Below are 12,158 nucleotides of genomic sequence, written 5' to 3'. Positions count from 1 at the left end.
ACGGACCTCTGAGACTATCACAGTGCAGGTGCATTTATACGGAGACTTGATTACACACAGGTGGATTGTATTTATCATCATTAGTCATTTAGGTCAACAATGGATCATTCAGAAATCCTCACTGAACTTTTGGAGAGAGTTTGCTGCACTGAAAGTAAAGGGGCTGAATAATTTTGCACGCCCAATTTTTCAGTTTTTGATTTGTTAAAAAAGTTTGAAATATCCAATAAATGTCGTTCCACTTCATGATTGTGTCCCACTTGTTGTTGATTCTTCACAAAAAAATACAGTTTTATATCTTTATGTTTGAAGCCTGAAATGTGGCAAAAGGTCGCAAAGTTCAAGGGGGCCGAATACTTTCGCAAGGCACTGTATGTAATATAAATGTGTAGGGAGGTGCACAGTGCGCACTCAATGAAAATTTGTTATTTTACATGTTCTTCACAGAAAACGAGCCAAGGCCAAAAAATGATTCATTGCATTTCTCTTTTAGTAAACATTGAAAATGGGTCCCACAGACCCGAACACAACACAAGGGTTAATTGTCTTTTTTAAATGATCTACATAAAATATTCTGTAGTGTCAAAGTGGAAGATTATATATATATATTTTAAAGATTAATGAAAAATAAAGCACTAATATATCTTGAATAGGTAAGTATTCAACTCCCTGAGTCAAAACATGTTAGAATCACCTTTGGCAGTGATTAACACTGTGAGTCTTTCTGGGACTCTTTCTGGAGTTTCGCCCTCCTGGATTGTACAATATTTCCCATTTGTCTTTTTTAAAAACTCTTCAATCTCTGTCAAGGTGTTTGTTGATCATTGCTAACCAGCCATTTTCAAGTTTTGCCATAGATTTTCAAGATGATTTAAGTAAAAACTGAAACTAGGCCACTCAAGAATTCGATGTGAACACATTCGATTCGAAGAACACATTCGATGTGTTCTTGGTAAGGAACTCTAGTGTATATTTGGCCTTGAGTTTTAGGTTATTTTCCTGCTGTAAGGTGAATTGGTCTCCCAGTGTCTGTTGGAAAGCAGACTGAACCAGGTTTTCATCTAGGATTTTGCCTTTGCTTAGCTCTATTCCATTTGTTATACCCCTCCAAAAATCCTTAGTCCTTGCTGCTGAAGAGCATATACATAACATGATGCAGCCACCACCATGCTTGAAAATATGAAGAGTGGTATTCCGTGTTGTACTGGATTTGTCCCAAACATAACGCTTTGTATTCAGGACAAAAAGTACATTTCTTTGCCACATTTTTTGCAGTATTACTTTAATGGCTAAGTGCAAACAGGATGCATGTTTTTATTCTGTACAGACTTTTTTTACTCCATCCTGTCCATCCACATTTGTTTTCTATCACAGCCATTAAACTCTGTAATTGTTTGAAAATAATCCATTACCAATAAGTGCTCTTCTTTGAGATGCATTGGAAAACCTCCTGTTCTCTGTGGTTGAATCTCTACTTGAAATTCACTACTCGACTGAGGGACCTTAATTGTACGTTTGGTGTACAGATTTGTGATAATCATTCAAAACTCATGTTAACCACTATTATTCCATGGAATTTATGTGATGTGTTAAGCAAATTTTTAGGCTTACCATAACAAAGGGGTTGAATACCTATTGACTCGAGACAATCAAGCTTTATTAGTCAAAAAATTCTAAAAAAATTAATTCCACTTTGGCATTGTGAGGTATTCTGTGTAGATTAGTGGTGCAACATCTCAATTTAATCCATTTTAAATGTAGATATTCCCATTACAACTCAGTGTCAACTTCTGCAGTGACTTCTTCGTAGACTTTGAGTTTTGTTCCATTCAGATTCGTTCTTGTGTTTGTCAGGCTTGTTGCACCAGATTGCATCAGATTCTTTCACGTCACTCACCCCTGTTTACCCCTCGGAGGCTTTTGGAATGAGAATGCATTAATGCTATTTAACTTTGATCTACTTCTCTTTGTAAAGCTGCCATTGTCCCTTCAGACAAGTAACGTTGACTTTCACCGAGATGCCACTGATCCTGAACAAGTACCAAGGCTGTAGCCATCTACATTGTATATGCTGCACTGCACTGTATATTTATAATGATCCATATCTATTCCTCCATGATAGCCTTCCTTACACCATGTTACATGAACAGCAGCACTACCTATCTACATATCCTGATAAGTGATGTCAGGGTTGGCTGACTGCATGTGTAAACTATCTCAAAGTGTTGTTATCCAGGGGGTAATTGTAAGGCTAAAACTTTTCCTCCTCAGCGATCATTTATATTCATTGAGTGTGATAAAGAGGGACTGATATGGGGAGCGGTATCTGCACCCTTAACTTGTGTTGTGTGCTCAATAGTATTTTATCTCTGGTAACCAAAGAAGATAAACAAACCCAAGTCTTAGTAGTTCTTGACTGTGAGCTAATGTAACAGAAAGGGAGTCTGCAAAAGCCTGAGCCACTCTCAATTCTATCTAGCCTATGGGGATACAAAACGGCAGATTCTTTCATTAATTTTTTATTTTGAGGGCCGTTTGTTATGCAAACAAACCAAACCATGAGACCTGAGGTGCAACATGAAAGCCTTGTAGATCTGTGTATGGCATCCAGGGATTGATGACAAGGTAACAGTCATTATTATATCTCTGCCTTGATACTGTTTGATACTGTTCAGCATTAACTTCCTGAATAGAAGAAAAACTGTTCCGAAACATTTCTGCCGCATTGTGTCTAGCAAACCTAAACGTTTCAAACAGACATTGTTATGCCCAGTCCAAAACGACCAGAGGAGTCTAATGAATTGAGAGTGGCTCAGGGACAGTTTGAATAGTACTGTGACCATGCAGGATCTGGCATCATAGCTTGGATGCTGAGCTGTACTGTCACATAATCAGCAAGCTGTTGGATGATGACTTAAACCAGAAGAGCAGGAATCTATGTAAAAACGTGGCAGACAGTGAAAACTCATTACTCTCTCCAGTCCAGACTCCAGAGAATCATCTCTTCCTCTGGGCAGATGTTGCCGTGCACTTTTGACTCCCCTCCCTTATGGCAGACACAGCTGCAGCACCCACTAACACACCCACCGCAGCCAATCTAGTCGGCGTGCAGCGCAAAGCAAAACCCTGTGGCCAAGCAAACTTTGGTTCCACATCAAAAGTTGTGGGGATTAAAGTTGTAAGTATGCTGTGGAAATCGTTGATGCAATAGCACAAGTTTAATCATTTTCAGATGAGAGAAGCATCGTGCAAGATGACAAAAGCCTTGAGTTGAAAGCTTGGACTCACTTGCCACAAACTGCTTGAATCAATATTGTTTCATCGTAATTTGTCAATGTATTGTGACATGGAACCTACATGGAAAACACATTGATGTGAGGGGAAATTTCAGCCACAGGATTCTGTCCCCATGGTAACCAAATTTCAACATAGAAAACCTTATCAAATATTTTGAGTTTGTACCTTTAAAACAACGTCAAATCTTCAAAGTAATATAAAAAAAATGCACCTTTATTTATCCAGGTAGGCCAGTTGAGAACAAGTTCTCAGTTACAACTGCGACCTGGCCAAGATAAAGCAAAGCAGTGCGACAAAAAACAACACAGAGTTACACATAGGATAAACAAAAGTACAGTCAATAACAAAATAGAACAATCTATATACAGTGTGTGCAAATGGAGTAAGGGGGTAAGGCAATAAATAGTCCATAGTAGCGAAGTAATTACAATTTAGCAAATTAACACTGAAGTGATAGATGTGCAGATGATGATGTGCAAGTAGAAATACTGGTGTGCAAAAAGGTAAATAAAAACAATATTGTGATTTTTGCAGTTTGTTCCAGTCATTGGCAGCAGAGAACTGGAAGGAATGGCAGCCAAAGGGGATGTTGACTTTGTGGATGACCAGTGAGATATACCTGCTTGAGCGCATGCTACGGGTAGATGTTGTTATGGTGACCAGGGAGCTGAGATAAGGCGGAGCTTTACCTAGCAAAGACTTATAGATGACCTGGAGCCAGTGGGTCTGGTGACGAATATGTAGCAAGGGCCAGCCGACGAGAGCATACAGGTCGCAGTGGTGGGTGGTATATGGGGCTTTGGTGACAAAACGGATGGCACTGTGATTGACTGCATCCAGATTGCTGAGTAGAGTGTTGGAGGCTATTTTGTAAATGACATCGCCGATTTCGAGGATCGGTAGGATAGTCAGTTTTACGAGGGTATGTTTGGCAGCATGAATGAAGGAGGCTTTGTTGTGAAATAGGAAGCCGATTCTAGATTTAATTTTGGATTGGAGATACTTAATATGAGTCTGGAAGGAGAGTTTACAGTTGAGCCATACACCTAGATATTTGGAGTTGTCCACATATTCTAAGTCAGAACTGTCCAGAGTAGTGATGCTAGTCAGGCGGGCGGGTGTGAGCAGCGATCAGTTGAAGAGCATGCATTTAGTTTCACTAGCGTTTAAGAGCAGTTGGAGGCCACAGAAGGAGTGTTGTATGGCATTGAAGCTTGTTTGTAGGTTTGTTAATACACTGTCCAAAGAAGGGCCAGATGTATACAGAATGGTGGCGTCTGTGTAGAGGTGGATCAAGGAATCACCCGCAGCAAGAGCGACATCATTGATATATACAGAGAAAATAATCGCTCCGAGAATTGAACCCTGTGGTACCCCCATAGAGCCTGCCAGAGGTCTGGACAACAGGCCCTCCGATTTGACACACTGAACTCTATCTGAGAAGTAGTTGGTGAACTGGGCGAGGCAGTCATTTGAGAAACCAAGGCTGTTGAGTCTGCCGATAAGAATGTGGTGGTTGACAGATTCGAATGCCTTGGCCAGGTCGATGAAGATAGCTGCACAGTACTGTCTTTTATCCATGGCGGTTATGATATTGTTTAGTACCTTGAGCGTGGCTGTGGTGCACCCGTGACTACCTCTGAAACCGGATTGCACAGCGGAGAAGGTACGGTGGGATTTGAAATGGTCAGTGATCTGATTGTTAACTTGACTTTTGAAGACTTTAGAAAGGCAGGGCAGGATGGATATAGGTCTGTAACAGTTTGCGTCTAGAGTGTCTCCCCCTTTGAAGAGGGGGATGACCGCGGCAGCTTTCCAATCTTTAGGAACCCCAGATGATACAAAAGAGAGGTTGAACAGATTAGTAATAGGGGTTGCGACAATGGCGGGCGGATAATTTTAGAAAGAGAGGGTCCAGATTGTCTAGCCCAGCTGATTTGTACGGGTCCAGGTTTTGCAGCTCTTTCAGAACATCTGCTATCTGGATTTGGGTGAAGGAGAACCTGGGGAGGCTTGGGCAAGTAGCTGTGTGGGGTGCAGAGCTGTTGGCCGGGGTTGGGCTAGCCAGGAGGAAAGCATGGCCAGCCACAGAGAAATGCTTATTGAAATTCTCGATTATCGTGGATTTATCGGTGTTGACAGCGTTTCTTACCCTCAGTGCAGTGGGCAGCTGGGAGGAGGTGCTCTTATTCTCCATGGACTTTACAGTGTCACAGAACTTTTTGGAGTTACAGGATGCAAATTTCTGCTTGAAGAAGCTAGCCTTTGCTTTCCTAACTGACTGTGTGTATTGGTTCTTGACTTCCCTGAAAAGTTGCATATCACGGGGACTATTCTATGCTTGTGCTGTACGCCAAAGGATGTTTTTGTGCTGGTTGAGGGCAGTCCGGTCTGGAGTGACCCAAGGGCTATATCTGTTCTTAGTTTTACATTTTTTGAAAGGGGCATGCTTATTTAAGATGGTGAGTAAATTACTTTTAAAGAACAACCAGGCATCCTCAACTGACGGGATGAGGTCAATATCCTTCCAGGATACCCGGGCCAGGTCGATTAGAAAGGCCTGCTCGCAGAAGTGTTTTAGGGAGCATTTGACAGTGATGATGGGTGGTCTTTTGACCGCGGACCCATAATGGATGCAGGCAATGAGGCAGTGATCGCTGAGATCCTGATTTTAAACAGTGGAGGTGTATTTTGAGGTGAATGTCAAGTTGGTCAGGATAATATCTATGAGGCTGCCCATGTTTATGGATTTAGGGTTGTACCTGGTGGGTTCCTTAATGATTTGTGTGAAATTGAGGGCATCTAGTTTAGATTGTAAGACGGCCGGGGTGTTAAGCATATCCCAGTTTAGATCACCTAACAGAACGAACTCTGAAGATAGATGGGGGGCAATCAATTCACATATGGTGTCCAGGGCACAGCTGGGAGCTGAGGGGGGTCTATAACAGGCAGCAAAATTGAAAGACTTATTTCTGGAGAAGTTCATTTTTTTAATTAGAAGCTCGAACTGTTTGGGCATAGACCTGGAAAGTATGACAGAACTTTGCAGGCTCTCTCTGCAGTATATTGCAACTCCTCCCCTTTGGCAGTTATATCTTGACGGGAAATGTTGTAGTTAGGGATGGAAATCTCCGAATATTTGGTGGCCTTCCTAAGCCAGGATTCAGACACGGAAAGGCCATCCGGGTTGGCGGACTGTGTTAAAGCAGTGAGTAAAACAGACTTAGGGAGGAGGCTTCTGATGTTAACATGCATGAACCAAGGCTTTTACAGTTACAGAAGTAAACAAATGAGAGCGCCTGGGGACACACAGGGCCTGGGTTAACCTCATCATCACCGAGGAACAGAGGAGTAGGATGAGGGTACAGCTAAAGGCTATCAAAACTGGTCATCTAGTGCGTTGGGTACAGAGAATGAAAGGAGAAGATTTCTGGGCTTGGTAGAATAGATTCAGGGCATAATGTACAGACGGGTATGGTAGGGTGCATGTACAGTGGAGGTAAACCTAGGCATTGAGTGACGATAAGAGAGGTTGCATCACTGGAGGCACTAGTTATGCTAGGTGAGGTCACCCGATGTGTGAGAGGTGGGACAAAAGAGGTATCTGAGGCATGTTGAGTGCGGCTAGGGGCTCCGCAGTAAAATAAAACAAAGATAACTACCCTAAACAACAGTATACAAGGCATATTGACATTAAAGAGAGACATAAAGCGAGGCATAAAGCAATCACAGGTGTTGATTGGGAGAGCTAGCTAAGACAATGGGTAAGAAAGCAACAGTTAATCAGCTAAGACAACAACAACAGGTAAAATGGCGATGAATTGGCAGAGAGGGTCGGTTAACTACACACAGGGCCTGAATTTGAGGCTGGGGCCGACAGGTAAACAAAACAAACAAAATTTAGTACCATGATTAATGAACAGCCCAGCAGGCATCAGCTATGGAGTCAGGTGATCATAGGGTCCAGTGAACAGCAATAGATGAAACAGGGAAGTCGTTATTACGCTAGCAAGCTGGAGACACAGCATTCATAAAGTTAGCAGGCCGGGGCTAGCAGAAGCGTCTTCATCGACGTCCGACAAAGGCAGGTTGTGGGCACATCAGATGGAATTACGTCGGCAGACTAGTCATTATGGATCTGCCGGGCTCCGTGTGGACAAAGGGTCCAGGCCAATTGGCAAAAGAGGTAATGTAGCTGGAGTGATATTGTTTGCTAGCCGGGAGATGCGCCTGGCACAAGGCTAACTGGTGCTAGCTTCGTGACAAGGGCATTAGCCACTACAGCCACTCGCTAGCAGCTAAATAGTTGCGATGATCTGATGCAAAGGTCCAGAGCTTACGGCAGGATTCCGCCGATGTAGTGGCTTCTGGTCATGTTAGTCAAGAATCCGGGAGGCATCAGCTGTGTAGCCGAGTGATCATAGGGTCCACTGAGCAGGCCGGGAGATGGGCCTGGTTCAAAGGCTATGCTTCGGAGCTGGGCCACTCGGTAGCAGCTAGCTAGCCACGAGGATCTGGAATAATGGTCCAGTAATGGAGTAATCTGGAGTAATGGTGGAGAAAAGCAGTCCTGATATGCTCAGGGTTGATATCGAGCTGTACAGACTGGCTCTGTGCAAACTGGCGGTTATTATCCAAGGTAAAAGTGGCTGGTGTCTGAGCTAGAGGTAAAAGCCTCTAGCAGTGGCTAACAATGACTCAATAGCTAGAAGCTAATTAGCTGGTTAGCATCTGATGGCTAGCTTCTGATAGAGGTTGCCGGAAGGTATGTTTAATTTAAAAATGGAAAAAGAGATTAAAATGTATTGAAACATATACAAAAAAAGAAGAAAAAATACAAAATTTCCATGTGACAACGACAAACACGTCTGCACTGCTACGCATCTTATATCCACTATCAGAAAACAAATTGTCTGGGCAGCACCTCCTACTGAAGAATTTATCTATTTACAGCTACGATTTGGTCTCCCATCCACAGTTAACCAAGCCCAGCCTTGTTTAGCTATGGTAGTTATTACTGATTGTTACCAATGTGCTATTGTGATAAAGATTGTTGCGAGTTCTCCACTTAAACATTAAATAGATTCACTGTTGCTATCATTCCAAAGTCATTCCAAAGGGTAGGTTTAACAGATTAAATTAAAAGTTACCATACGTTATAACTCATATCATCAATGATAGTGTTTAGGCCTACAGTGTATAGCGTTTGCAACATCATCAACAGTTATTGTTTTAATTCAACCCAGGAGTCAACTAAAAATAGACAATGCAATAGGACTATGTCTTCTAGCTCTCGTTGATTTCAAATGTAATGGTATTTAGGGATATTGAATTGTGTTTGGTTGTCAATACAACCAAATATCAACATTTGAAGAAAATGTATCTTATGCTTGGATAGTTCTATCTGAGCTACTGAATTTTGAATTAATCATTGATATGTTGGATTCATGTCTCCATCTCAACCAAAAATCCAAAGTTAAATAACAGGGCTAAATAAAATCAACTTTATTTAAAGTACATTTAAATGTGATTTGATTTAGACATATTCTTTAAATGTATGTTTTTGGTTGAGATGGAGTCATGAATCCAACATAACAATTATTAAATTGTAGACAAACTGGAATTAAAGCCATACTAAGTCAGTGTTTCAGACGGAACTATCAAAGCAGTATATACATCTCCTTGAAATGTTGATATTTGGTTGCATTGTCAACCAAACACCATTCAATATTACTTTTGTAATACACTAAATAGCCTAAAGTTAAGGCTATCATATAAACAAACAAAACAAACATTCAACCTTAAAATGAGTAGCACATCCATTGCCGTATTTTGAGGGGACTGTAACTATAAATGTCTTCTTATGTAATCATAAAAAGTGTTCATGTTCGAACAGCATTGATCAATTGCACCATGTACTTTTAATGTAATCTCAACTGCAATACAGGTAATTTGGTTCTGCTATTAGATGAAGCACAGTGATAACACATTCATCTGCTCTATAAATAAATAAAATATGACATTGTATTCCCATTTGAACTTTGTTGTGCTTTTAAGCGCAGTGATAGACATTTAGGTGACAACTAAATCAAAAATCTTAAATTGGTTTGTTTTATTTCATCCTTCCACCATACAAAATTGTCTGGGCAAAAGCCAGTCCTTAGCTCTGAGATTCTGAAGTTGATAAGACATTGTTTTTCCATTGGAATTTGGTTGTGCCTTTAGATGGTTGAAAGCATAGTGATAACACATTGGAAATTCAACTAACTTTTGGCTGTCTTGTTGAGTGGGGGAATATAGCTTGTAATCTCATTGATCAACTTCTCAACCAATTATTACCCAATTATCCATGTTGAAATTATGTGGTGTGCCCAGTGGGTTATTACTCATGAACACCTATTCTAAAAAGTAAAGGTTGACATAATATTTGATCATACTCTTAGTTTTGGTGAATTAGCTACTTGTGTCAGGAAAATACAAGTTTAGTTTTGAGTGATTAATTCAACATCAAGCGCCTACATAACTTGGTTTAATCAGCTGGTGGCCATATTGAATTGTGTTGCGAAGTAAAGGAAGTAAAAATCTTTTGTCTTTTAAAACAATGGCGGGTAGATGAATGTAAAAACTTGCAAAATGTGCCACGAAGCTTAATAACTACAGGAAAATGGACAGATGAATACGTTTGAATGCCGCAAGAAATACAACAGAAGGAAACATTCACATGGTCAAATTTAAGATGAGCTGATGTACACCATTCTTGATGATGTATCAGAAAGGGTTTGCTAGCTAGCAAGCTAACGAACTAACTAACTAACTAACTAACTAACTAACTAACTAACTAACTAACGTAAGCCTAATTGTATCCTCCCGTGGACAGATTATGTAAACATAAATGGTACCGTAGATCTGTCATGATACAACGGGATGTGCGTGAGATCACGAGCAGCATTAGTTCTGGTGCTTTGGACAAATCACGATTTCGCAGGTGCTAGCGTCTTTCGTATGTCGGAAGAAGAGGGGTCATTCAGCTCATAGACTGGTCCGTAACTTAGAGAGAGAGATGGTGGAGCTCTTTGTTCTGGTTACGATCCTTCTTCTTCTTCTTCTATGGTATAATGGCGTTCACAACAATTTGATGTGCATTCTGCCATCTACTGTGCGGGTGAATAACAAGGATCCCAAAAAAGGCAATAGGGTGGGTGAAAAAATAAATCAAATATCATACAAACTAAAAATGAACTAAACAAAATCAACCTGCTTATCTGTAAAAAAAAACTATTGTAATCATGTCCCTACACAGGCTCAACAGCCTTTCAGTGCTTCTGCTGTGAAATCTTGGATCCCCAAAAACGTATTGGCTGCAGATATAATGATGTCCAGCTTCTTGGACTTCTTAGACACTTGTGCCATACAATTAATCCCTGTGACTATAAATGCCACAAAATCCACTTTCTTCACAATGAGTTGCAATGCATCCATCGCCATATCTTCAACTGTTACCTCTTGCCACTTCGACTCTCTTCAATGCCTCCACATAGGAGATCTGCTGCACAGCCCTGATTATTGACACCTTGACCTCCTTCACACTAACAGGGCACTTAAGGAAGTCCGGAGTATGATCCCCACCACAGTTGCAACATTTTCCATTTACATATTCTTTAATACTATACTGATCTCGTCTGCATACATTTGACACATGACCATATCCTTTACAATTCCCACACTGTAATGCTTTGGACAGAGCAACACAAATGCTCTCACTGCACACCTCTCATATCCAAGCGTCACATGTTTATGTAGTCTCCTTGTAACGGCTGTCTTCCTCTGACGAAGAGGAGTAGTATGGATCGGAGGACCAATGCGCAGCGTGGTACGTGTTCATGCTCTTTATTAAAACACTGGAACACTGAAACAAAACAATAAACTACACTTGAAATAACCAACCGAAACAGTTCTGTGTGGAACACAGACACAGAAAATAAACACCCACCAAACACAAGTGGGAAAAAGCTACCTAAGTACGATTCTCAGAGACAACTAACGACACCTGCCTCTGATTGAGAACCATACCAGGCCAAACGCAAACACAACATAGAAAACGGAACATAGACAACCCACCCAACTCACACCCTGACAATACTAAAAAAAAGACTAATCAAAGGAACTAAGGTCAGAACGTGACACTCCTCAAACAACAATAATAATCGATAGGCTTCTCTCCTTCCTTCCATTTACCATACGGGTCAGGCGACGTGCACTGACCACTCCTGATAAATCCTTTGGCAGGCACCCTGCTCTGAAGATCAATAGATGTCACTTCTAACGTGGACAATTTTTGCAGAACCAGTGCACGCTTCTTTAGTTCTTCATCAACACAATTAACCAAACATGGCCGATTCTGGTCACCTTGATTGAATCCACCTTTCCCACTGCTCTCTTCACAGTCATCGATATTACAAATGGATTTCCCAAATGAATCTCCTTGTCCCAGAAACACAGTCCAATAAGAAATGCATTCTTGGACCGGTCCTTGTCTTCTACTACAACTTTTACTCATTTTGTTCCATTCATTGATTTTGCTATTTTCTTTTCATTGCCACACACTTCACTTGACACACTTTCAGATTCCTTCCTTCCTTCCTTCCTTCCTTCCTTCCTTCCTTCCTTCCTTCCTTCCTTCCTTCCTTCCTTCCTTCCTTCCTTCCTTCCTTCCTTCCTTCCTTCCTTCCTTCCTTCCTTCCTTCTTTCCTTCCTTCCTTCCTTCCTTCCTTCCTTCCTTCCTTCTTCTTCGTTTAACAGCTGTTGGCTTCCAATATGTTGCATTACCGCCCCCAACTGGACTATTATATCAATCTATTATA

Source organism: Oncorhynchus mykiss, chromosome 25 (assembly GCF_057628025.1).
Source record: "Oncorhynchus mykiss isolate SJ-2025 chromosome 25, ASM5762802v1, whole genome shotgun sequence".
NCBI lineage: Eukaryota > Metazoa > Chordata > Actinopteri > Salmoniformes > Salmonidae > Oncorhynchus > Oncorhynchus mykiss.
This window is presented reverse-complemented; position numbering follows the sequence as displayed.